Source organism: Oryctolagus cuniculus, chromosome 5, assembly GCF_051225735.1.
Source record: "Oryctolagus cuniculus isolate XC-2025 breed Fujian yellow rabbit chromosome 5, ASM5122573v1, whole genome shotgun sequence".
NCBI classification, from domain to species: domain Eukaryota; kingdom Metazoa; phylum Chordata; class Mammalia; order Lagomorpha; family Leporidae; genus Oryctolagus; species Oryctolagus cuniculus.
The window spans coordinates 142,640,677-142,668,591 of NC_142871.1; the positions used below are offsets into that span (position 1 = coordinate 142,640,677).

Sequence of the window (27,915 nt, forward strand, 5' to 3'; positions counted from 1 at the left end):
TAAAGAGTTTAAAAAATTAAAAAAAAAATTGACAATAAATATACTGACTCAAGTTGATATACGACAGAGCCATGAAAGCTACTGCTGAGTTTGTCTGGTGCTTCCTCAATCCTTTCCTACAGAAAAAACATTTCTCTTGCTTTCCAAGCACTCAAAACCAAAACAACCATTCTACTTAGTATAACTCTGTTTATGATGCTCCAGCATTGAAGGAAAAGGAGCAAGCAGCACAAACCCAGAGTGATTTCAGGGTGACAATCTCCTCCTCATTTTGCACCTTGGTTTCTAGTTAGAGATGGTCACAAAGGCCATTTCAGATACTGCAGAGCTGCATAAAAGCCCTCAATCAGAGATGCTCCCATAGGCTCCCTGTGTGTACACTGGAAGGAGAACACAAAGTACTCCACAAGGGAGGAATAGATTGGGCCAAATTCCTCCACCCTGCTGATCACAATCTCAAGAATGTCACAGTTAAAAATCCATTTCACTTTGAGAGACAGACTACATGAATTTTTCTCTACCCAGATGGGGCACGGCACCACCACACACTGCAAACCAGGCTTGTAGCAAAGCTATGGCTTTGATGTTCTGAGGGGAAAGGAAAACATGCATGAGTTCTGACTTGACTAAAAACTTCCTCCTGCTCTAGGAGTCTGATACAGTTTTGGGCTAAAAAGATAAAACACAGAGACCAGCTAAATCTGTTAGGTGAGAAGGAAAGAATATTGGTCTCCAGTAGTTACTCTGTAGCATATTAGCTTTGAGAGGATTTCACTTTCTACTTATATCTGAAAAAATAAAAAGGTTGAATTGGTTCTACCCTAACACATGGCAGCTTTAGCTATCTATCACATTACAGTTAGCTTTGATCACTTATTCCCCATTCAACAAATGACAACCAAGCTAACATAGAACAGTCCAACACAATGCTGACACCTGCTCAACAGGCATTTCCAAGATCTTGACACACATGTCAACAGAAGGGGAATGGTGGGGCTGGTATTGTGGCACAGTGGCTTAAGCCACCACTGCCTCAACTACTGGAATACCCATTTGAGTGCAATTTAAGATTTATTTATTATTTGAAAGTTGGAGTTACACAGTGGACAGCATTGTAGCATAGCAGGTAAAGCCATCACCTGCAATGCTGGCATCCCATATGGGCACCAGTTCATGTCCCAACTGCTCCACTTCTGATTCCGCTCCCTGCTAATGGCAGAAGATGGGAATAGCAAAAGATGGTCTAAGTATTTGGGTTGTACATCCATGTAGGAGACCTGGATGAAACTCCTGGCTATTGCAAGCATCTGGGGAGGGAACCAGTGGATAGATCTGTCTGTGTGTGTGTGCGTGTGTGTGTAACTCTGCCCTTCAAATAAATATACTCTGAGAGAGAGAAAAAGAAAGAAAGAGAGAGAGAGATATCAATCTTCAATCTGCTAGTTTACTCCCCAGATGGCCACAATAGCCAGAGCTGAGTCAGGTGGAAGTCAGGAGTCAGGAGCTTCATTTAAGTCTCCCACATGGGTGGCAGGGACCCAAACACTTGAGCCATCCTCTGCTGCTTTTCCCAGGCCATTAGCAGGGAGATGGATCATAAGTGGAGCAACTGGGACATGAACAATCACCCATTTGGGATGCCAGAACTGCAGTAGTGAATTTAACCCATAGTGCCAAAATGCCAGCCCCATAAGTGTCAGTTTGAGTCACAAACTGGTGACTCAAACTGCTTCTGATGCAGTTAATGCACCCGGGAAGCAGCAGAAGGTGCTCCAACACTTGGGTCCCTGCTCCCACATGGAAGAATTGGATGGAGTTCCAGGCTCCAAACTTTCAACTAGACCAGAACTGTTCATTGTGGACATTTGAGGAGTGAACCAGCCGATACAAGAGCCTCATCTTTTTGTCTCTCCTCCTTTCTCTGTAAATCTGCATTTAAAATAAAAATTTTGAAGCTTACAAAAAAAAAAAAGAGTGAGAGAGAGAGACAAAGGGTAAAAGAGCCACATCCAAATAACAGAGCAAGGCTACAGTTGTGCTGTCCCTCAGCAGCCTTCTGCTTTAAGTGAGAAGCTTCCAGCTTACAGACACTGACATAAAAGACACGCTCACAACATATTTCAAAATAACAGATGAGAGATTTATAAGGTAGGTTGACTTTATGAAGACTTTAATTGAAAAGTTGTATTGCATTTAAGCAGATGCCTTTTGGCCCAGGCAAGTTAACCCAGTGCCTTATTAAAGGAGATGGCCTGAAGAAGATCTGCTGGCAGGGGAGAGAGCTGCAATGTCTCCATTGCCCCTCTCAGCATCATAAAGAGAAGGGAAAAAGTGTACTCATGTCTGTGGTTATAAAGAGGATGGAAACACAAAAATTCCAGAATGGGGGGAGCAAAGTTCAGATATAGTTTTCTTAAGAAAATAAAATGAAGTAAGTTTTAGAACATAATGTGGTTGGAAAAATACCATCAATTCATCAGTTCTCACCAGGATCCAAGAAAACTGCCCTGTCTACCCACAGATGAAATGTTTCTTTAAAAAAAAAAGATTTATTTATTTATTTTATAGAGTTATAGAGAGAAAAGAAGAGACAGAGAGAGAGAGAGAAGTCTTCTATCCCCTGGCTCACTCCCCAATTGGCCGCAACAGCCAGAGCTGTGCCGATCCGAAGCCAGGAACCAGGGAGCTCTTCCGGGTCTCTCACAGGGGCCCAATGACCATCTTCTACTGCTTTCCCAGGCCAGAGCATAGAGCTGGATCTGAAATGGAGAACCCAGGACTCAAACCAGTGCCCATATTTGATGCCGGCACTGCAGGCTGCAGCTTTACCCACTATACCACAGTACTAGCCCCAGATGAAATGTTTCAAAACACATTTTCTGATTAAATTCATGAAAAAGATTACAGAAATAAGCAATCAGTCTCCAAGTACCAAAGAAGTCTTAGTTCCCACTATGAGCAGGTGTAGCCCAACCAGGCACTTGGAGAACATGAGAAAAGCTTTTCCACAAGAAAGAATATGAAATATGAAGCAATCACACAGGACAACTGTTTAGTGCTCGATGTGAGCCCCAAGATAAGCACTCAGCAAACCTGTTAGGTACCAAGAGAAGTCACCTTTTTAGGCTTGCAGTCACAGGGAAAACACAGCTATTTGAAATGGTTTATGGTGACTGAAAACACTTTTGTCCTTCTCTAAGAAATAGCCTGATGTGGACAAGGGCTGAGAGTTTTGAAAATAGAATTGTTGGGGGCTGGTGCTGTGGTGCAATGGGTTAAAACCCTAGTCTGAAGTGCCAGCATCCCATATGGGCACCAGTTCTAGTACCAGTTGCTTCTCTTCTGATCCAGCTCTATGCAATGGCCTGGGATAGCAGTAGAAGGTGGTCCAAGTCCTTGGGCCCCTGCATCCATGTGGGAGACCCAGAAGAATCTCGTGGCTCCTGGCTTCGTTCAGATCAGCACAGCTCCAGCCATTGTGGCCATCTGAGGAGTGAACCAGTGGATGGAATACCTCTCTCTCTGTCTCTACCTCTCTCTGTGACTCTTTCAAATAAGTAAAATAAATCTTTAAAAAATAAAAGAAAACAGAATCATATGCATTCTATTGGATAAGAATCAGTGGAAAAACTTGAAAATAATACCAAGAAGAACAGAGAAACATGAGAAAAGCAATGAAATGAAGGATGGATGAGTTTCTTTAGCCCTTTTCCTCCATCAAATTCCCAAGGAACCTACACCTGCTAATGTAATAGCATTCACTCCACTGCCAAAGGGTTGGAAGGCAGGACAAGTTGTCCACCTTGAAGAGGCAGTGTTCCCAGGGAGAGGCCAAATGGCATCTTGGCTCAAGGTAATGACATTGTTGGCAATTATCCCTTTTGCAGAGTAGCAAAAACAGCAAAGAGAAAAAGGGGGGAAGAAAGGGGAGAAAAATTTGGAAGCTCCAAGTGGAAGAGATGCAGTCTTTCTGGCTTACACATGCTTAGGCAAGAGACAACACAGGCTTTAGGAGCTAGTGGGTAGCAGAAGCACACCATGGTCACCTTCTTGTGATATACACATAGCTGATTTTAGTGTGTACACAATCCAAATGAAATGCACCTGAGTCAAGTAAAGAAAATGACTTATAAAAACTTTCAAATGCAATATTCCATGAAAAATGAACCTTGCAAAGCCAAGTCATCCAATAGAGCAGGTGGAGGATTCTATTTTAAAGAAGCACCATTCATGGCAGGCCTGATATTGAGACCAGTTTTGAGCTATGCAATTCCCCCACATATGCTTCCTCTCTTCAACTCCCCTAAAAAGGACCAGACATTGAAGAATCTCCACATCATGCACATCTAGAAAAGAACATCTGTACATGTGAATTGGTACAAATTGTACACATGGATAACTCAAGCATGCTGGCCATAAACATGCATTTCCACATACCATCTAAGACTGTTTCCAGAGGGCTGGCACTGTGGCATAGTGATAAAGCCACCACCTGCAGTGCTGGTATCCCATATGGGCACCAGTTTGAGTCCTGGGTACTCCATTTCTGATCCTGCTCTCTGCTATGGCCTGGGCTCAGGTCCTTGGGCACCTGCACCCAATGAGAGACCCAGAGGAAGCTCCTGGCTCCTGGCTTCAGATCAGCACAGCTTCAGCCATTGCAGCCAACTGGGGAGTGGACCAGGGGATGGAGGATATCTCTCTCTCTCTCTCTGCCTCTCCTTCTCTCTCTGTGTAACTCTTTCAAATAAATAAATAAATCTTTAAAAAAATAGACTTTCAAGAAGCAAATTCTCTGTGACACAACAGCAACATTATTTTTTATGTATTTGCCTATCTCATCACACAGGATTCCCATTTGTTTTTTCGGAAGGAATAACGCTATTTCAACAATATGCCTGACATCTCTGATAGTATGTAGAAACATAATTGATGTCTTTGGCATGTGTTGACTAGAAGTGTCTGTCTTTCACAGGACTGGTATTTGTAGTTTTTCATTCACTAAAACAGATTTGTAAAATGCCTTGGATTTTCCATTAACATTTTACAGGGGCTGGAATGTTTTTCTGCCAAGGCCATTTGGATACTTACAACATCATTCATGGGCCATACAAGATTACTGAATTAAAAATTAGCAGGCCAGCACCGCGGCTCACTAGACTAATCCTCCACCTTGCGGCGCCGGCACACCTGGTTCTTGTCCCGGTCGGGGCACTGGATTCTGTCCTGGTTGCCCCTCTTCCAGGCCAGCTCTCTGCTGTGGCCAGGGAGTGCAGTGGAGGATGGCCCAAGTCCTTGGGCTCTGCACCCATGGGAGACCAGGATAAGCACCTGGCTCCTGTCATCAGATCAGCACGGTGCGCCGGCTGCAGCACGCCGGCCGCGGCGGCCATTGGAGGGTGAACCAACGGCAAAGGAAGACCTTTCTCTCTGTCTCTCTCTCTCACTGTCCACTCTGCCTGTCAAAAAAAATTTCAAAAAAATAAAAATTAGCATGCTATAGATTGATTATCCAGTCTCACATGCAGATGCCTTGGCAGGGTCAAAACAAATGATTTCTTTGATTCTATCCCTGATTTAGATAAAAATGCTAACTAAAATTCTAACTTCTTTCACTTTGCTTATTGGCCCAGTAAGAGTTGATGTCCAATAAAGGCCCCTGGAACCATCTGGAGTTAGAAGAAACTTCTTTCCATTTCCCTTGTAACTTTAGATTGTACATTTTCATAACTACTGATTCCACTTCAAAATGTCTATTGATAGGATAGCATTGTGGCAGACTGAGTTAAGCTACCTCCTACAATGCCAACATCCCATAGAGCACCAGTTCAAGTCTCAGCTGCTCCACTTCCCTACTAATATGCCTGGGAAAGGCAGCAGAAGATAGCCCAACACTTGGGTAACTTCTACCCACATGGGATTCCCAGTGTTTCAGGATCTATCCAGGGGATTCCCAAATAGTGTTCCAGGATCTAGCTAGGATTCACTTTCTATTTTTACATCCTAGATGGCCTCCTTATGCTAAATGAGTTTCATAAATTAGTAAGATGGTGATAACACCATTCTAACAGACCACTTGAATCACTCAAACACAATTATGCATGTGAAAACTTCATTACACTGAAAGTCAGCAATAGTTTTCAAGGTCACATCTTCTCCACTTATGGGAAAGTCTATGGGGGGAGAGTAGCATTTTTTTCCCTCTTTCTTCTTACACCTTCTCACATTAACAATTTTTAGGGGGGCCAATGCTGTGGCACAGGTTAATCTTCTGCCTGGGGTGCTGGCATCCCATGGGGGCCAGTTCTAGTCCCTGCTGCTCCTCTTCCCATCCAGCTCTCTGCTATGACCTGGGAAAGCAGTAGCAGATGGCCCAAGTTCTTGGGCCCCTGCACTCAGGTGGGAGACCCAGAAGAAGCTCCTGGCTCCTGGCCTTGGATCAGAGAAGCTTTGGCCATTGTGGCCATTTGGGAAGTGAACCAGCAGACAGAAGACCTTTCTCTCTGTCTCTCCTTCTCGCTGTCTGTAACTCTAACTCTCAAATAAATAAATAAAATCTCTTAAAAAAAAAACGATTTATAGGGATGTTTCCACAGACCAGTGTTTATGAAAATGTAGAACTAGTATCCTCTCATGTCAAAAATGTCATGGGCTTAAACACAGAACCTAAAATAAGTCAAGTAACTAGATTTCTTAATTAAAACATTACAGGCTGTAAGATAATCAGTTGGTGGAACACTGGTTGACTATAAAGAACTGGGCAGAGAAAAAATGTTACTTTTCTGTATTTATGTTTTTATAGTTCTCCACTTAATGCAAATCCAGATTAAAATAACTCCAGGTATTGGCCCACAACAGTAGACTTGCATTAACTTCAGTTCACTTCTCACTTTGCAAAGGGATCACTCAGTGGCAGGTAAATAACAGTTGACATCCTTGCTAGCATTAGAAGGGCTGAAGACAGAAATCGAAAAGCAGCCAAATAAATCATCAGCTATGACTCTATGGCCTCAAATTCCAGATTAAAAAAAGTCTGTTGACTAAACACAGAAAAGAGATCAAATCACAAAGCTACTGCACACCCTTCACGCTGCTCCAAACTGGAAAAAGCCGAAAACGCAGGGCCCCAGCTACCAGGTGTCAGCGGGGACCCCACCAGCCCAAGGAGGTGCAGGATGGGGGCAGTGGAGTAGGTCGTAGCCTGATTTCTCCCTCCCCAACATAGGCCGCCTCCGGTTCTCCACTGAAGCCCGGTGAGCCCCGCCCTGCCGGAACCACAGAGGGATACCGTTGGAGGCCCGGTCGGAAGGCATTCTGCGACCCACACAAAGTGGGAACACAGTTTATTTAAATATAGAGAAGGGGAATCTAGCTGCCTTCTCTCGCAGTCTTCTCCCCTGCCTGGCTTGTGCAGTTGCCTTCTCTCAGGTAACCACTAAATAAAGCACGCTAAGGAAAGTTTGAGCGAGGCAGCCAGCTGGCCTCACCGGGCGCTGGGGTTCTGGGAAGCGGTGGTGGGAGAAACGACATCCCAGGTCCCAGCCCTGACCTCCCTGGAGAAAGATGCCAGGATCACTGAGAAGCAAGTGAGCCACATCTGGGAGCCGCCAGCCGCCTTCCGACCCACCCCTCTCCCACACACGCATCTCCGCCCCTTTCTGTTCTCCATACTTGCCATGGAATTCCGAAAGCCCTCCCCTTTCTTCAGGACATGCGGAGAACAACGCAAAGAGCATGGGGCAGAAAAACTTCTTGCATGCGGAACCCACAAGCGGCAGAAGAGGCACAGAAGCAGCGGGTGGCAGGCTTAGGATGTGTGCTCGCAAACTGCCTGGGATTGCACTGTGCCGAGCAGGAGACGCAGTGAATGCGGAAGAATGAGCAGTCTGGCCTCTCATAGCCAACTCTGATCAGTTAAGTGAACTTCCTCTCCGCTACTCGGAGCCGCAAGGAAAGGCAAGAGCATGCGCATACTCAGGTTCGTTCACAGGCATTCAGAAAACATCAGCACCTGGTGACTCTGGGAAATGGAGTCCCAGCGTGGCGCACTCTAGAAAAGACCAGATGGCCCTCCTCCAGGGCTTAGGTCCAGGGCAGTGGAGACAGACTGAAAATCAGAGCTCATTTGCTTTTGTTTACATCCCTGCATCTCTTCCTTCCCGCCACAAAATCTCAAGGATCAGTTGGTGTTCTGCCTTTCCTGAACAAAAATCTTGAAGAGTGACACCTGCTGCTAACTGACCCCCAAATCCTGGCTCCTTCATAAACTCTGTCTTCCAGAAAAATCTTACTTGCTGCTTTGTTCCTGGGAACTTCTTTCAAATAATAAATAACTGTGAATATGATATAACTTTTAAGAGTTGTAGAGGGCACAGCTTAAAATCTAGATTTGAGAATACAATTTTTATTTGTGTTTTATTGGTGTTTATAGTTCTTTTCAAATAATTTTATACCATCCTTTAATATACCATGTACAGAAACAAACAGGGAAACTGATACAGAACTAACATTGCAGAGTATCTGCTAGGAGCCAGGTTAAGGGACTAAATGCCTTACATTATATCATTTATACCTTAGATTAATTCTAGAGACAGTATTATCAGGAGCTTACAAAGAAAAATCTGAGTGGAAAGAGTTTAGAATTTGCCCATGGCAATATCATTAAGAAGTCTAGTTTAAAGGCCAACCAAAATATAATACTGGTTTAAGAAATCTTTTGTCTTGGGGCTCAATTTCTAAAACTGCAGAGCTCTCATCTGGAAAAAAAGTGGGAGAAGAAGAGTACCTACAACAATAATCTAAACTATTGAGAACCACATAGGATTATAGCTTGTCTAAAATAAGGAAATTCAAAGTTGTTATTATTCCATGGTCTATTTTTCTTATGTTTAATATCAAGATAGCATGCAAATATTATGTATTTTAGATATATCTTTGTTGTTCATTTTTTGAAGTTTTTATGTAGAAGTGCAAATGGATAACTGAATGACACGGAGTTCTATGTTTATGATTACTTCTGTCAATTAGAGTTCATGGGATTAGAGTTGGTTTAGTGAAGAGCCACTCCTCTCTGTCCCAGATGAAGTAACCTTTGTCCTACTTAGTGAGTTAATTCTTAGAAGTAACCTTTGCCCCACTTAGTGTGCTAGTTCCTAGAAAGAGCCCTAGGCACCTAGGCACCAGCTGTCACTTGAGATGCCCCTCGAGGCTTTGCGATAACTCCTAGTTGCAGAGCACCTTCTGGCGAGCAGCAGATATTTCACCCTAAAGTCTTAAAGTGACTCCTGCAATAGCCAGAAAAATTTTCCCTCCACTAACCCCCTCATTTAAATCCTCCAATCAGTGTGTGAATCGTTTGTGTATCATTTAAACCCTCCAATTAGTGTGTAAATTGTGTGTATTAAGTAAATTATGTGGTTTTTCCCTTTAAAAATGCTCTTAACAACTGTTCAGGGCTTCTTCTTTGGATGGCTTTGCACTGTCAAGAGGCCCGTCTCCGCAGATGTTGAGCAAATCCTCTTGCGTGTTGCATCTACTGGTTTGGAATCTGAGTCTTTGGGGTGCGCATCTCGACGTGTCGGGATCCTAGTTCAGGAACCCAACATTTCAAATGATTAAGTCTTTATCCATTGACTTCACACTAGTGTTTACTATGTCAAGCAATATTCTTTGGATAGATTTCTCTTTCTTGCCACATTGAAAATTCATGAGGGCAAGAAACATGTTTTCTTTGACATTAAAAGTCAGCATCTAAACAGAGTTGGTCTCTTGTCTAATGAATAAATTAGGATATAAAAAATAAATAAGATTTCTGACCTCCCCCCCCCGCCATGAACTGCCTAGTAGGGAGTCACTGTGCAACTACTCCTCATGTAGGATCTCTGTCCTTAATGTGTTGTACTATGTGAATTAATGGTAAAACTACTACTCAAACAGTACTTTATACTTTGTGTATCTATGCAGGTGCAAACTGTTGAAATCTTTACTTAGCATATACTAAGTTGATATTCTGTATATAAAGATAATTGAAAATGAATCTTGGAGAGGATCATAAAGACATCATGAAAGGTCAGGTAATAAGAGTGAATTAAATAGGGAAGCTCCTTAATGTACGATGTTGGGTTAGAAGTGAAGGAACCCAGTTTTTGTTCAATCTGTGAAAGATCAGCAAGTGAGAAAGGAACATGGACCCTAATGATGCTCTCCTCCCCCACCACTTGCCATAGGTATAGCATGGAGGCAGGCTCCCTGGCTCTATTTGGGAGCAAGGGACTGAGCTCAGGAGAAGGGAGGGGAGGGGCCTCAGGAAGGGGGGAGATGGGAATAGAATGTCCATTTGGTGGAGCAGGAGAAGGAGAAGGTCAAAATGTAGACTGGGTTAGTGACAAGGCAAAGAGTGTGAGGGGAGGAGTAGACATGGTCAGGGAATGGTTTTGAGAAAAATATGAGCAGGGATTTGAGACAAGGTGCGGGGAGGTGAAGTGAGAGCTGGAGTAGAACCACCTCCTGGAATTCCTGGTCAGGAGGAGAAGGTGTCAATGAGATATTGAGGACCAGTGCAGAAGGTGGACTCTGAGGTTGTGGATTGAGAAATAATGCCACCAGGGCCCGAGCTGCTGGGGCCCCACAGAGTGGCTGCGCCTGTGCCTGTGGACTGGAGTGACAAGGGGTCCATCAGCTGGATAAAAGGAGACCATGTTGTGGTGGTGGTGGCGGTGTCAGGGTTGAAGGTAGAAGGAAGGGGTTTTGCTTTTTAGTGAGAGCTTTGGAAGTTAAGAGTTTGAACCGCAGAACACGAGTGGAGATACAGGCTTAGACATGGATATCTTCCACTTTTCTGAACACACAGAAGTGGTAGAGATCCCAATAGCCGGTGCCATGGCTCAATAGACTAATCCTCCGCCTGCAGCACCGGCACCCCAGGTTCTAGTCCCAGTCGGGGCGCCGGATTCTGTCTCAGTTGCTCCTCTTCCAGTCCAGCTCTCTGCTGTGGCCCGGGAGTGCAGTGGAGGATGGCCCAAGTGCTTGGGCCTTGCACCCACATGGGAGACCAGAAGAAGCACCTGGCTCCTGGCTTCAGATCAGCTGACTGCAGTGGCCATTGGGGGGTGAACCAACAGAAAAAAGGAAGACCTTTCTCTCTGTCTCTCTCTCACTGTCTAACTCTGCCTGTCCAAAAAAAAAAAAAAAGAGAGCGAGAGAGAGAGATCCCAATAATGTTAGGGTTAAATGTGTCATTAAGCAGCTACTTGGACTGAGTTGTTGACGTAGGAGACAACTGAAAGGAGAATCAGACAGAGCTCAGGAGGGAGAAGCTCCAATGGCAACCCATAGAGTCAAATTGGTGGATATCAGGGTCTCAAAGACCATGGCAAACAAACGGGAGGGTATGGAAACAGAGGGCAGAAGTCATCTCTGATGCAGCCACTGGAGCCCAGGTCTTAACCCATAGAAGGGAAACAGGTCTGAGTCATTATTCATACCTGCTGTTGCCCAGACACAGAGTCTGTAGAGGAATGAGGCCATAGGGGTTGTGGTGCCTGGTACCAGAACTTTGGGGCAAAGCTGAGTACAACCACCACCTGTAGTACAGGTTGCCATGAGAAAATTCCCCATTCCACATCTTCAGGATTTGAAAGACCAATGTGTGGATGGAGATCACAGAGCATTTGGTGGCATAGAAGGAGGTTTCAGGTGTGTTTTGTTACTGGCAGAAATCCAGGACCCCAAAGCAGCTCAGATTCCCAAGGGGAGAGCAAGGTCAATGGGAGAGCCTGGATCTGAGTCACAGCACCAGTGTAAGGCCACCACAAAACACACCAAACACCAGAGTTAAGGGAAAAAGTTTATCGTCAGTTAGAGGAAGACCATTGGACTAGGGCAAGAGGGCAAGAGAGTAAGAGAGAAAGAGATCAGGAGAGAGGGCACGTGTTGGGGAAGCAGGTCCTGTTATACCTTTGCCAGGAGGCAGACAGGGAAGTAGGAGCAGGCAAAAACCATTAGGGTGGAGGTGGAGCTGACACTGGTGGTGGGGCCATAGGGCTTAGGACCAAAGCTTACTGTGCAAGGTGGCAATGAGGACCAGAGCCTAAGATAGCACCCATGACATAGATGGGGTCACAGATAAGATGGCATCTTTTTACTAAAAATGACTGCCACAATTAAGTGAATATATTTGTTTTTCTGTGACAAGTTTGATCATAAAAGGAGCATATTAATAACTACACAGGGTTTAAGTGTATAAACAGGAACCATCCAGTGCCAAGCAGGTTAAGTATTCACCCTAACTATGTAAGGCATTCCAATAATTTATTTAATAATGATTTACTGGGCAATCTTTCGTGTGATGTGTTTGAAAGAACTACCAGCCACTGAATTTCCCTAAAATTGGAATAAATGATAATGAGCAACCAGATACAGGCAGGGAGAGTGGACTGGACGACAAAAGGCTATGGATACAAAGGTAAGGAAGACAAAATGCAAGGAGGTCAATTAAAATCTCTATTTAGTAGGATTTGAACCAAGGTACTGTGGCAGTGGGAATGAAGAAGAGACAACATATTACAGTGAGATATAAAGGTAGAATTAAGAGGATTTCAATGCTTTACTATGATAGATTAAAGCAGAAGGAAATTCATGTGTAAATCTTAATTTGAATTTTCTTATTTCAAGAACAAGGTGTTCTCAGTACATTTATGTTCATTAGTAATAAAAAGCTACTGTCAGTGCCAGTGCTGTGGTGCAGGTAAAGTCATCATCTCATATGGGCAGCTTCCCCTTCTTCCAATCCAGCTCTATGCTAAGACCTGGGAAATAGGAGATAGCACAAGTGCTCGGGGCCCTGCACCCATGTTGGACACCTGGAAGAAGCTCCAGGCTCTTGGCTTTAAATTAGCTCTGGCCACTGCAGCTATTTGGGGAGTGAGCCCGTGGATGGAAAACCTCTCTCTCTCTAGTCCCCCCTCTATCTCTTTCTCTCTTTCTGTAACCCTGACTTTCAAATAAATAAATAAAGCTTTAAAAGAATTTAAATAAAAAGGCTACTTCCAAAGAACTCATAAAATTCCCATCAATCCAGGACATGATCACATGGGTAGATGCCATCTATAAGTCCTATGTCGATCATCAAGTCAAACATTTTTAACTGATAGCATATACAATGGTTCCCATTATGGTGCAGAAACTTAGAAACTAGAAGACATAATCAGTGTCTATAAGAACAATCTAAATGAAAAAGTTAAGTTCAAAAACCCACAAAATTATATAATTCAAAGCTGAATTTGGAATACTTCGCTAATTCACAATTCATGTGTCTACCAACCTTAGGTACTCAAAGCACAATGAAAGAGGAATAAGTAAAAAATTTTCCCAGAAGAGACAAAATACACATTATAAAGTCCAAGTGAGGTGTCATCCTATGGGTTCAGCATCATGTCTCTGAAATAAACTCACTCTGTCTTGGCTATTCTGATGGAAGTGGATGGGTACAAAGAGAAGAATGCAGTAGGTATGAACAGTGAATAAATGGAAAGGCTCCAACAGTGCTGCAGAGCTCTGTGGCCCCTAATTTAATGTGATATACAGGCAGGAATCTTGATTTCTGGGAGACTGCCATGCTCTCAGTTGTCATGGGATCATGAGAACTGAGCACAATCAGAGCATTCAAGGCCAACATCTACAATTCACTTACTAGTAATGTAGCACAATAGCTTGGCTTCATGGGTACAACTAAGCCTCACTCACTTGCTATATTATTCTATTTGGAGCTACCATAACATGGGAGCACATGGAGTTAGAACAGATAGAGGAGCATGGTGTGTGAGGGTCTCATGGTGGTGGTAGCTCTGCAGAGGGACTGGTAGAGGAGAAGATCAAAAGCACCTAGAACTATAGGAGTGAGGAGCAGACAAAAGAGGAAGACAGGGATGACTTGTCTGCATTATGCCTGGTACTCTCCTGGACATAATTGATATAATATGAATGATAAATAAAATGCTTATACTAAAGGCACTTACAGTCCTGGGGGACAGATTATAAAAACATGCACAATTACAAAACAATGTGACAAAAGCTGTGGGTACCACAATAGAATCACCTACATCATTTGTGGATGCCATACCCATGTCAGGCAGGAATCTTTGGGTTAAGGTCAGATCTCAGAAGTAGAAAAGCTCAGAAATGAAAATAAGCTGATGGTGGGCAGAGGCTTGGTAAGTGAAGCTGAGGCTGTCACTCATCATTAACCTAGACAAAGCTGAGCTCTCCCAGCTTCTCTCCTGGTACCATGTCTTTGCATAGGGTCATAACCAAGAAAGAGAAACTCATCTCTGGCTTGGCTGACTGGAGGGATTGTGGGAGCTGCCCATATCTGAAGCCAGGATATTTTTATCCTGAGATTTTCTCTTTCATAGGAAGGCACTTTTCCAGCATTTTCTTTCTAACATAAACTTCTTCTGACACCAGACTTCCCACAGACCCACATCAGAGGGCAGATGATAATGATTTGTTGAATGAACAGAATCTTGAAGTGTCATCTAAATAGAAAAGTCATCTTATGCATCAATACTCACCTTATGAGTATACTGCAAGGTACGAAAACTGAGGTAGGGGACTTTGGTTATGCTCAATCTTAGAGTCTTCCTTAAAAATCAGAAAAAGAAAATCTTTTTCACAGCTCAGAAGTGCCTAGCCACCTACCTCCTGAGTGCATACTCCCAGAAAATGATAAACCCCCTAAGACCAGAAGTGGGCAAGCACCAACTTAACGCCATAGAAAGCATTTGAGGAGAAAAATCCCCACCCCATTAGAACCCATTGGTCAAAGGATCTAGTGGAAGCCTCAGAGGCTGGCTTTATTGCACATTTGCCCAAAGGGTAGGCCAGGCACAGAGGGAGCAAAGGTGTGTTTTGGGGTGTGGGCTCATGGTGCTGGCTCCAGCTGTTGACACACAAGGAACAGGTGGTGGGCAGAGGTTTGAGCTAGCCCTGCCTGACCAGCATCACAGTGTGCATTGGCTGTGTCTACACCTGGAGTGCCTGCTGATGCCAAGGGACCAACAGTCAGAGGCCTCAAGATTGGAGAGTTGCCAGAGTGACAGCACTTTCGGGAGGTTATGTGGCAGGGGCAGCCATGGTAAGTGGGGCTGGTCTTCTGACCCTATGTCTTACTCTTTATGCCCCTCTGAACATAAGTGAGCCTGGGGTGAGCACAACAACCTGGATAGGTGATGCTGAGAGGCCACCAGATGATAATCTGGCTAATGTATGCAGGTTGTGGGTCATAGTGCCAACAGTATGTTCATTGTTGGGTGCTAGCCAATATGTTCATCCACATTCAGGATCTGAATGAGGGTCTGATAGAGGGAGAGTGGGGCATGGGCTTTGCAAGTTTCCTCATGTTTCCAGTTGAAAGGCACCAAACATAAATCCCTTAAACTTAACAGTAAAATCTATCAGAACTGCAATAGATTGTGATTGACTAAGTTTTTATTATAGAGTTTCTACCAGAAATTGCCTTCATCAAAGTCTGCTTTATTCTGACTTTATCATACAGAGTGATGGAGCAAGAACAAAAAGCCCAAGATCCATGTTAACCCCTCACCTACATAACAAGCAAGCCCCTGTTTCTCTGCCTTGTTAATACAGCCCCACCCTATCTTGACTAGCCCTGCTCTGCCTCGACTGTTAGACACAGCAGACTCCTGCTATCAGCCTGTGATCTCTCTTACTCCTCCCAAGTTGTCTCCCCCATCTCAGGAGCTCAGCCGCAGAGTCCAGCCTCAGCCAGAACCCCTCCCAGCTCACAGTTATCTCAAAGGACCTTTAAATCTGGCCCAAACACTCTCTCTGTCTCAGCATCCCTGCTTTAGCTCAGACCTCCAAGCCCCTTCCAGGTACTTTGTGCTATATAAACTAGTAAGGGTGGGGGGTTCTCTTTGCTGTGTGTCCACTGGCAACTCTAACAAATGCTTTCACTTGGGAGTAAGCCCTTTCCAGGCTTTAATCTTCTGAATACATCTGGACTGGCTGTGGCTTTATGCTTTCTCCTCTACTGACACACAGCATGTCTCGTTTTGTGGGCTTGTGGGCTTGGAGATTTAAGGACACTCAATCTCTTGCCATTTAAAAGCCAATTTATAAACAAAGATTTGGAATTTGGCTCCACTAATGTGTGTCAGTGATCTTAGAAATCCTTTTGGCTGCTTTTATTAGGAAGTGGGTGTCAGTAAGGGGGCTGCTGGGAAAGGATTGATGAGGTTTCCTTTATGAATTCTGTGGTGCTTCACTGAAGCTTGGAACACTTTGGTGACTTAAGCCCTTCAGATTTAAAGCTCATTAACAATTCCTGCTCAAAGATGCTAAAAAAAATCTATTTAGGTCATAGACCTTGGCTAAGTGTTCGCTCTTCAACTTAAAGTTTCATAAGAGAACCGCACTTAAATATTTTAGGACTGAAGTTTGCAGGAAGAGAAGACAAAGAACTACCTTTTTTCCTTGCCTTAGCAGAACTTAGTTGTGAGAAGTAAGGGGAGTGTGGAACCAAGTGACCATTGATATCCAGAGGCCTGCCCTCCTAATGGCTACCCCCATGATTTCCTACAGCTTTTCTATGTGAGTGAAATCAGGTGAGAAAGTGTAGAGAACTCTGACCATCAATATTTTACTCATAGTAGAAACCAGGGTGCATGAGGAGTCTTCAAAAATTCCATTAAAAATGTGTGTCAGGGAAAAACTAGGTACAAATTTTTAAAATTTATTCCAAAATTAATTTATTTTTAATTCAATTTCTCCTGTGAACTTTTTAAAGTCTATTTGGATGTAGTTTGCCCTATGTGAGGTCTAGAGCACTCTAGGGATACAGGAGACATTGTTGTTTCTGAGGCTGCATCATGTGTTGATTGGGCTTATAGGCTCAGAGTATGGGAACTCCAGTGTGACCCATTGGACTTAGCCTGATGGGACAGTAGTAGTAAAAATGGTGAGCTTGTACCGAGTCATTACATGCCAAGCATAGCACCAAGCACTTTTTTTTTAAAATTTTTTAATTAATTAATTTATTTTTTGACAGGCAGAGTGGACAGTGAGAGAGAGAGACAGAGAGAAAGGTCTTCCTTTGCCGTTGGTTCACTATCCAATGGCCACTGCAGCTGGCGTGCTGCAGCCGGCGCACCGTGCTGATCCGATGACAGGAGCCAGGTGCTTATCCTGGTCTCCCTTGGGGTGCAGGGCCCAAGGACTTGGGCCATCCTCCACTGCACTCCCTGGCCACAGCAGAGAGCTGGCCTGGAAGAGGGGCAACTGGGACAGAATCCGGTGCCCCGACTGGGACAAGAACCTGGTGTGCCGGCGCCGCAAGGCGGAGGATTAGCCTACTGAGCCGTGGCGCCAGCCAGCACCAAGCATTTTAAAGGTGTTGACACATTTCATTTTTGCCAAAGTAGTAGGTACCATTATTATAATTTTACAAGTGAGGAAGAACAGATGCCCAAGATGCTATTGCTAAGAAGTGGCAAAGCCAGCATTCAAACCTAGAAGCATTCCTTAGTGATGATGGTTAATTTTTGGTTGGATTTTTCAGTCTCGCTGACTGTACATACTTTGTATACTCTCTGCACACTGGAGAATGTTAAGACTTTCAGCTGGCGCCACGCCTCACTAGGCTAATCCTCCGCCTTGCGGCGCCGGCACACCAGGTTCTAGTCCCGGTCGGGGCACCGGATTCTGTCCCGGTTGCCCCTCTTCCAGGCCAGCTCTCTGCTGTGGCCAGGGAGTGCAGTGGAGGATGGCCCAAGTGCTTGGGCCCTGCACCCCATGGGAGACCAGGATAAGTACCTGGCTCCTGCCATCAGATCAGCATGGTGCACTGGCCACAGCGGCCATTGGAGGGTGAACCAACGGCAAAGGAAGACCTTTCTCTCTGTCTCTCTCTCTCACTGTTCACTCTGCCTGTCAAAAAAAAAAAAAAAGAAAGAAAAAAAAAGACTTTCAAAATTCCTTTTACTTGACCTAACTTTTTGGGGCTAGCAAAGAATTTGAGGCCCAAGGGACTTTGAAACCCACCTTGAAAGAGAAATCTGAGAATACCAGTGTCTCCCATCTCAGCCAGCTTTCAAGAATGAGTGATATATACAGTTATTTTGCATTCTGTCTTTCAAAAGGATGTTGGCCCTTTTGCCTCTCCTATGGATTCCATAGTGAAACACAAAGCAGCCTTTTTCTTCCCAGCCAGAGGGATTTTTTAAAATATTTATTTATTTTATTAATTTATTTGAAAGGCAGAGATACAGAGAAGCAGAGAGAGAGAGAGAGAGAGAGAGAGAGAGATCCCATCCACTGGCTTACTCCCAAAATGGCCACAATGGCCAGAGCTGGGCTGATCTGAAGCCAGGAGCCAAGAGCCAGGGCTCTCTCCAGGTCTCCCATGTAGATGCAGGGTCCTCTTCCACTGCTTTCCCAGGCCACAGCAGAGAGCTGGATTGGGAGAGGAGCAGCCAGGACCCTAACCAGCACCCATATGAGATGCTGGCACCACATGTGGTGGCTTTACCTACTATGCCAAAGCACTGGCTCCAGCCAGAGGGATTTTGGTTGTGTTTTTGGAGAGACTGTAAAGAAATGGGGGAAACAAGTGCTGTGCTTGTGCAGGACCCAGGAAAAATTTAACATAATTTTTGGTCTTAGCATAACTGAATCCCCATGAGCTTTCATTACAAGATAGGTACTTTGAGGAAACATTAGCACATAGTCAATATTCAATTGAGTGAGAATGGCTAATTCACTGTGGCAGGAGAGAGCTGGGGAGAGAAATGACACTTGGCAATCTGCATTCCATGCAGGTAGCAGTGACCACTTTGCCTTTGAACATGCTGTAGACTTCACTGGGCCCTATTCCCTCTGCCCCAGGTGGAAGCAGCCAGATGCCTACTTGCTGCCATTCAGAGACAAGCCTTTGGGTTTGTTGCAATGAGGCAATTTATGTGCTGGGCAGTGAGATTTCTTATTTGAAGACTAAGGTAATGAGAACTTCAGGTGTTGGGTTTAAAAGAGAGAAAAGCACAACATTTCTGCCTTTATTTTTTTCTATTTTTTGAAACCTGAGTTATTTGTAAGTAAAATTTAGGCCTTTTGGTTTTTATATTTATTTAGGCATCTGAAGATCAAACATCCTGCAAATTTCAAAGAAAAATGTCAAGAGAAAAAAATTTTTCACGTGTTCAGAAAACTTTTTGAGACTTTCAGCAATCAGGTCTCAAACTGTCCATCTTCCTACTACTGCTGCATTTGTGTTTTTTTTCTTTATTTTCCTATTTAAAAAGTTCTGCAATAATTCAGGGCCTCTGGGGAGAGTCAGTCTGAAGGCAGAAAATGGAAAGGCCTAAGGCTGTGGTCACCTATACTCTCCAGGTCTTGTTCAGCCCCCCAGGTGCCACCTCCTAGTGTAGGGAGTTGGGAAATTACCAGAATGTCCTGAGCAAACTCCCCTATGGTGGACATTGGTTTCACATTGGGAGAAGAGAAGAGGCTGTGCAAAAATGTCCAGATTCAGACAGGAAAGGTAGGGAAACGTGGTTAGTAATAGGGCTGAGGGAAGAGCCTTGCCCTGTTCCCCTGTGCTTTAATGCAGACAGTTGCCACCCAAGAAGTGTTCAGACTTTCAACCTTCTCTCTTTTGAGCTTCAGTGCTTTATCTACAGCATCTACAGTTGAAGGCCAGTGTTGCATGTTTTTTTTTTTAATTATTTTTTGACAGGCAGAGTTAGACAGTGAGAGAGAGAGAGAAAGTTATAGACAATGAGAGAGAGAGACAAAGAGAAAGGCCTTCCTTCCATTGGTTCACTCCCCTAGTGGCCACTACGGCTGGCACTGCACCAATCCGAAGCCAGGAGCTGGATGCTCCCTTCCAGTCTCCCATGCGGGTGCAGGGACCTAAGCACTTGGGTCATCCTCCACTGCCCTCCCAGGCCACAGCAGAGAGCTGAACTGGAAGAGGAGCAACCGGGACTAGAACCCAGGGTGCCGTTGCTGCAGGCAGAGGATTAGCCAAGTGAGCCATGGTGCCAGCCAACATGTTGTTTTGAAAATGATTTTGGAGTCTCAGAGTTGTAATGTGTCTTGAACTTTCAGTAGTGAGTACTATGATTTAGAAGAGGGGGCCAAAGACATGGGAGATGCAAGCATTGCATGGGCACTACTGAAAATTGGTTAGAACAGGGCCACATGGATACAGTGGGAGAGGAGTAACAAGACTTTTTTATCTTAACACTCCTCCCCTAAGATTTAGATGCATCTCTGTGTTAAATTCTACCCTCTTTACTAACTGTAGCAGCTCCCTTTTCTTGTATTTACTTTCAAGAGCAAGGAAAGTGCTAGTTCCCATTTATTTTCTCCTGTGGTGTTCCTGATTTCTGTTTCACAATCACTAGAAAGCTGATGGCAATGGCATTGCTGCATCCATGGTAACAATAGCATCCTTCCATCCCTAGAGTCATCATTACTTTTTAGTGCTTTGAGACCATGTGTGTCAAGTCACAGATTGATTCTCATGTAGATGCCACATCATAGCTTCAACAAACATGGGGAAGGCAAAGAAAGAAGGAGGGTAGATGCACTTCCTGGGACCCACAGGATCTTTCTCATGGCATCCTGTTTTTTTTTTTTTTTTTGGTTTGTGTGTGTGTGTGTGTGTGTGTGTGTGTGTGACTCATCTGGAGTCCCTGCCTTAGAAGCTGGACTTTCTTCAGCCATTCCAGGGTGAAGAGACATCAAGATGGGCATCAGAGGTCTCAGAGAAGAACTGGGTACATTGTTTCTCTCTGCTCTCAGCTTTTAGGAATCAAAACATTTTCTTCTCTCCTATGCTCCCACTCTTGCCCTTCTATCTCCCTTTTGATATTCTTCTTATTTTTTAAGTACTATTTCAGCCAATATTCAAAATGCTTCCCAATGATCCTTATCAGTATTCACACCCTTTGCACACTCACTGAATCTGAGATAACCCTGTAGAAACAGTGGTATGTCATTGAAGAGATGTGTGACTTCTGAGGCTGTTATAAAGACCATTCCCATCTGCCTTGGATGATTTCTTCTGGGGAAAATTCCCATGCTGCAAGGACACTCAGGAAACCCTGTGGAGAGGTACATGTGTGTAGGAATTGGGCTATAGCTCAAATTCAGTGACAAATTGTCAATCATGTGAATGAGTTTTAAGTGAGTCCATCAACATCAGTCAAGCATTCAAATGATGACAGCTCCAGTGGATGTCTGACTTCAGCCTCAGTAGAGAGGCTGTACCACAGATCTACTCAATCCCTCCCACATGCCCTACTCACAGGATCTGTGAACAATAACAACTAATGATCTAATGATTTTTTTAAAGCCACAGTTGGAGTAATTTCTTGAGAGCAACATTAGATAACCTAAATAAGTTCACTTTTGATTGTTGGAAAAGAAAATTTCTTGGCTTCCTTATTTTCCTTTATGACCAATTGTGACCAAAGACCTTTCACCTCATACAGTAGTACTCCTAGAAACATGGAGTAGCAGCAGAGAGGCACATGCACTATGATCCTGAAGTGCTTTGTGCTTACTTCGAAGAATAACTGGGGGCAGCTGTGGCCATTATTATATTGTGGATGCCTTGATTGTCTGGCTCTAGGACTATGACTGTCCTGCAGGGCTATACCATTGGGCTACCTAAACCTGTTAATGCGGGAGCTGCTTCCTTAGTAATCAGGAGAGGAAGGAGACAACATCAGCATTGGGCATTTGGGAGACAGGGAGAAATAGGGCCCTTTCAAAGAAAACTGGGCTCACTTCCTTTTTAAAGTTTTCTTTTTATTTGTATTTATTTGTTTAAAAGACACAGTTATGGAGAGAGAAAGGAAAGAGGAAGAGAAACAGAGATATATCTTTCATCCACTGGTTAACTCCCTAAAAGGCCACAATAGCTAGGATTAGGCCATGCCAAAACCAGGAGAGTCATCCCTTCCAGATCTCCCATAAGGATGGCAGGAGCTCAAGCATTTGGGCTATGCTCCACTGCCTTCCCAGGTACGTTAGAAGGAAGCTGGATCAGAAGTGTAGTAGCCAGGACTCAAACTGGTACCCATATGAGATGCTGGTGTGTAGGCTCTGTCTCAACCCACTGTGGCTCAGTGTCAGACTCTGGGCTCATTTCTTGTGGTTGATTTTTCTGGGTTGTCTTTAGAAAAATAGTATATTGGTTGACAGCCCTGTGGTGTAGTTGGTAAAGCCAAGACATGTTGCATCGACATCCAATATGAGAGCCAGCCCATGACCTTCCTACTCTGCTTCCCTTCCAGATCCCTGCTGATGTGCCTGGGAAAGCAGTGAAGGATGGCTCAACCACCGGGGCCCCTGCAACCATGTGAAAGACCCAGAAGAGGCTCCTGACTCCTGGTTTCATAGCTGTCTGGGAAGTGAGCCAGTAGATAGAAGATCTCATTCTGTCTCTCTCTCCGTCTAAAAAAAAATTAATGAAAAAAAAAGGTAACAGAAGACATATAACAGGGAGAGTTCAGGGAATACAAAAGGATCAGTTCCACATCAGTAGACACATTTTTAAAAAAGAAGAAAAGTAGCATATTTTACCTATAATGGACACAACAACCACTTAACTTTTCCCTTTCTTCTCTTTCCTGTTCTTCATTTAAGAAGTGATTTGACATTGGGCATTGGATTCAGGACTTCTGAGGCTTTTGAAGACAGGATCTGCACAAAAAGAAGTCCTAAAGGAAGAAACTATGGGTGAAAAGGAATACCATTTGGGAGCTGCCCCTTCCATACTTTTTCTGCTTCTTTCTCCTGTCTGTGCTGGAAAGTCATCTCTGCTTTTGCAAACTGATAGTTTCTTTGGCATGATGGGTTCACCAGTTTGGTGGGTTAGGAATTTGATGAAGTAAGTTCACCTTGTTTGGAAATAAAGTATCTATAACTTAATACACCACATTACTTCTCTTACAAATATAAATTTCAGACTTAGTGGGACATGAGATTAAAGTCATACATATATCCATTACATATGATTCATGCCCACCTGAGTGCTCATAATCACTTGGTACTTTCACTGTGGCATTTACCTCCTCTTGATTCATTGCATCTGCTTATATGCGAATGTTTGTAGGCTCAGAAAATTACAGAACTTTGTTCTCTTCTCTTGAAGAGATTCCCATCCATGTTCCTGAAGGTAAAGCCTTATCTGTGTCTGAATTTGGTCCATTGTGGCAATTTTGCATCTCTCTCTCTCAAGGATATTTACTTATTTACTTAAATGCTTATAACATAGTTTAGTTCATATTTTAAAGACCTGTACCGGGGCCAGCGCTGTGGCGTAGCAGGTAAAGCTGCCGCCTGCAGTGCCGGCATCCCGTATGGGCACCGGTTTGAGACCCGGCTGCTCCACTTCTGATCCAGCTCTCTGCTATGGCCTGGGAAAGCAGTGGAAGATGGCCAAATACTTGGGCCCCTGCACCCATGTGGGAAACCTGGAAGAAGCTCCTGGCTCCTGGCTCCAGATCGGCACAGCTTCAACCTTTGCGGCCATTTGGGGACTGAACCAGCAGATGGAAGATTCTCTCTCTCTCTCTCTCTCTCTATCTCTCTCTCTCTCTGCTTCTCCCTCTCTCTCTGTGTAACTATGACTTTCAAGTAAAATAAATAAATCTTTTAAAAAAAAGACCTGTATCAACAATTTCCTTTGTATATTTAGGCAACAAGGTCTTCCAGACCTAGGCCAAGTTAGTTCTTGCAATTTACCTGGATCTGTGCCTGATTAAAGATTACCTTCAGGTTATCAGGCAATGTTGCAGCATAGCAGGTTAAGCTACTGCTTGGGGAACCAACATCCTATGTGGATGCTAGTTTTAGTCCTGGCTGCTTCACTTCCTGTCCAGTTCACTGCTGATGCACCTGTGAAGGCAGCTGAAGATGTCCCAAGTCCTTGGGCCTCTGCCACCATGTAGGAATCCTAGAAGAACTCCTGGTTCCTGGCTTTGGCCTAGCCACTGCAGCCATGTGGGGAGTAAACCAGTGAACAAGGCCAAAGCCAAGAGGCAGGAACTCCATTTGGGTTTTCCATTTGGGTGGCAGAGGTCCAAGTACTTGTGCCATATTGTGATGGTTTACCATGTGCATTCCCAAGGTGCTGTATTAAAACCAGAACAGACAGGACTCAAATTGGCACTCTCACACAAGATGTTGGCATTGCAGACAGTGATTTTACCTGTGGGGCCACAATGCCAGCCCTGCAGAGAAGACTCGACCTGATTATCAGATGCCAATCAGCAAACAGCTAGAAGTACCTGGAATGCTGAGTAATGACTTATTTTGGAAAACTAATTGAATTCACATGAAAATCTCCATGAATGAATTCACCTAAAATCACCGTCCAACTTGATTTGGGGGGAATTAATTATCGGTCCGCTCTGCAAAAGGGTTCCATTTCTTTTTCCAAAACACAAAAGCTCATCTTGGTCATGCTGCCTGGAGATTTCTAAGCATGACACGCCAATTGGTTGTGTTTATTATTTCATAATGGATCCTCTGTCTAAACTCTTGTTTGTATTGCGTCAGAATACAAAATTTGGGAAGGAAGAAGGCAAAACCAACTCAGACCCAGAAATCATTTAGGAAATTGCCGCTCAAGAAACCAAAAGTCGGCTGAGGCACCCAAAACCATGACAGAAAGCCAGAATTGGAGCAAACCAACAGCTGTGCCCTGATTGAAAAAGCCCATTCCTTCCGTGTCTTGAACTCCATATTCCAGCCTCAAAATCAAAGCTCACATCAGAAAATTCATTACAAACCATGATAAATAAGAACAATGTGAAAAAAGCCAAAGAAATGCAAGAGTCCTTTGTGATATTGGGCTTGATTTAGTCACAAGGAAACAGGATCTTTCTGGATTCATCCACCCCTCCCAGCTGACTGGCTTTGGAAAATTAATTGAATTCACCTGAAAATCGCCATCATACTTGATTTGGGGGGAAGTTATTATCGGTCGCCTCTGCCTAAGGGTTCCATTTCTTTTTCCAAAACACAAAAACTGGCAAGATGGCGGAATAGGAAGGGAGCACACTGATAGTCCGGGGAGAGATAGTTTAATAAAAGTGGAGATACTGCAGGTTCAAGGAAGAGTAGGGCAGGAAATAGCAGAAGAAACTCTTCTGGAATGCGTGATTCACAGTGGACCTGCGTGGAGAGCATGGGAGCCCACAGTTCGGGACACCAGCGGCAGACTCAACACACCAGCGCTGGAACGCGAGGTGAGCCGAACCTCAATAGCCCGAGACACCAGCAGGCAAGCAGAGAGAGTAGACTAGAGGGAACGACCCCTGGGGGGGAAAAGTTGACCAGGCTAACTGGAAGAGAGAGAGAGAGAAAAAAAAAGGTGACTGGTACGGACACGGGTTTCTCTCTCTCTGCTCACCTCTCAAGGGTGAGCAAGACAAAGAGCAGGCGCCATCTTGGACATACATCATAAGCAGAGCGGCCTCAGGTCTGCACCAGCTCTGAGCCTAGCAGAAAAACCTGACTCTGGGCTGGGTGAATTAACAGGAGATTAGGACCTAGTAAATTTGTGGTGCTACTGAACTGAGACTGTGAAAAAAGAGACGGTGGGGGAGAGAACTCATGGAATTCACGTGAGTACTCTCCAGAGACGCTACAATTCCATAACGTTGGCAACCCAGTGGGAGACTGAAGGAGAATTTGAGCCCACTCTGAGGGCCGAACAGATTCCCTGTGTGGTCCTTGGGAAAGAGCTTCCAATCTCTGGCTCCTGTGGGTATATCATTTGCCTGCTAACTACCTCCAACTTCATTCAGCTGTGCGGAATTACTTCCCTTTTGAATCAAAAAAAAAAGAAAGAGAGAGAGAGAGAGAGAGAGATTTACCACGCCTAACCTGGGCGTGTCACCTTTGGCACACCAAACAGAGCTCTCAGGCCACACCCATCTCAAGCTCTAAGGCTACATCAAAAACAGATAGTCCACTTAATCTAGAGTCATAGTATAACAAGAAAAAACACCACAGTGAAGAAACCAAATATCTCCAATATGACAAATAACAAACGCAAAAACCGAGGTAATAAAAACAAGGAAGTCACCATGACACCGTCAAATGAAAAAGACACCCTAATTCAAGATTATGAAGATGATGACATAGAAGAAATGCAAGAAGCAGATCTCAAAAAATTGATAAGAACATTAAGAAGTTCTCAAAAACAAATTCTTGAACTACAGAAATCCTTAATGGACAAGATAGAAAATCTCTCTGGTGAAAATGAAATATTAAGGAGAAATCAAAATGAAACGAAAACAACTAGTACAACAGGAAACTGATAGTGACGAGAAATCATAATGAAGTGAAGAATTCAATAGATCAAATGAAAAACACAATAGAGAGCCTTACAAACAGAATGGGTGAAGCAGAAGAGAGAATATCGGACTTAGAAGACAGAGAACAGGAAAGGATACAGTCAGACCAAAGAAAAGAAGAGGAAATTAGAAATCTAAAACATATTGTCAGGAATCTTCAGGATACTATTAAAAAACCCAACAATCGGGTTCTAGGAGTTCCTGAAGGCATGGAGAGGGAGAAAGGATTAGAAGGCCTTTTTAGTGAGATATTAGCAGAAAATTTCCCAGGTTTGGAGAAGGACAGAGAAATCCTAGTACAGGAAGCCCACAGAACCCCTAATAAACACGACCAAAAGAGATCCTCACCACGACACGTTGTAATTAAACTCTCCACAGTGAAACATAAAGAAAAGATCCTAAAATATGCAAGAGAGAAATGTCAGATTACTCTCAGAGGATCTCCAATCAGACTCACAGCTGACTTCTCATCAGAAACCCTACAAGCTAGGAGGGAATGGCGAGATATAGCCCAGGTACTAAGAGAGAAAAAGTGCCAGCCCAGAATATTATCTCCTGCAAAGCTATCATTTGTGAATGAAGGTGAAATAAAGACTTTTCATAGCAAACAGAAATTGAAAGAATTTGTTGCCACTCGTCCAGCCCTGCAACAGATGCTTAAAGATGTGTTACACACAGAAACACAGAAACACGGTCATCAATATGAAAGAAGGTAAAGGAAGGAAATCTCACAGCAAAAGATCACAGGGAATTCAAAGCATATATTAGAATTTATCTTTGGCAAATGGCAGGGCAAAGTTACCACTTATCATTAGTAACATTGAACATGAATGGCCTGAACTGTCCAGTTAAAAGACACCGATTGGCTGATTGGGTTAAGGAACAAAACCCATCTATTTGCTGCTTACAAGAAACACATCTTTCCAACAAAGATCCATACAGACTGAAAGTGAAAGGCTGGAAAAAGATATACCATGCCAACAGAAATGAAAAAAGAGCGGGCGTAGCCATCTTAATATCGGACAACATAAACTTTACCACAAAAACTGTTAAGAGAGACAAAGAGGGGCACTATATAATGATTAAGGGATCAATACAACAAGAAGATATAACAATTATCAATGTATATGCACCTAACTACAGGGCACCAGTTTATCTAAAAGATTTGTTAAGGGACTTAAAGGGAGACTTAGATCCCAATACAATAGTACTGGGGGACTTCAATACTCCACTCTCAGAAATAGACAGATCAATAGGACAGAAGATCAACAAGGATACAGTAGATTTAAACGACACTATAGCCCAAATGGATCTAACAGATATCTACAGAACTTTCAATCCTACAGCTAAAGATTTTACATTCTTCTCAGCAGTACATGGAACCTTCTCTAGGATTGACCACATACTAGGCCATAAAGCAAGTCTCAGCAAATTCAAAAGAATTAGAATCATACCATGCAGCTTCTCAGACCATAAAGGAATGAAGTTGGAAATTAGCAACTCAGGAATCCCTAGAGCA

At 43.8% G+C, this 27,915-nt stretch overlaps 2 long non-coding RNA genes across 2 annotated transcripts in view; both read right to left on the bottom strand.

Moving 5' to 3' along the window:
• Positions 1 to 2,589: 2,589 nt before the first annotated feature.
• LOC149126757 (uncharacterized) overlaps positions 2,590 to 27,915 on the bottom strand; it is a 146,633-nt gene continuing 121,307 nt past the window's right edge. The window contains exon 4 of the long non-coding RNA XR_016234162.1: positions 2,590 to 2,759. This is a non-coding gene — a long non-coding RNA (uncharacterized LOC149126757). The remainder of the gene's footprint in view (positions 2,760 to 27,915) is intronic.
• LOC149126758 (uncharacterized) lies at positions 6,773 to 9,703 on the bottom strand. The gene is made up of 2 exons (XR_016234166.1): positions 7,488 to 9,703; positions 6,773 to 6,954 (listed from the first exon to the last, which is right to left on the bottom strand). It is a non-coding gene; the product is annotated as an uncharacterized LOC149126758 (long non-coding RNA).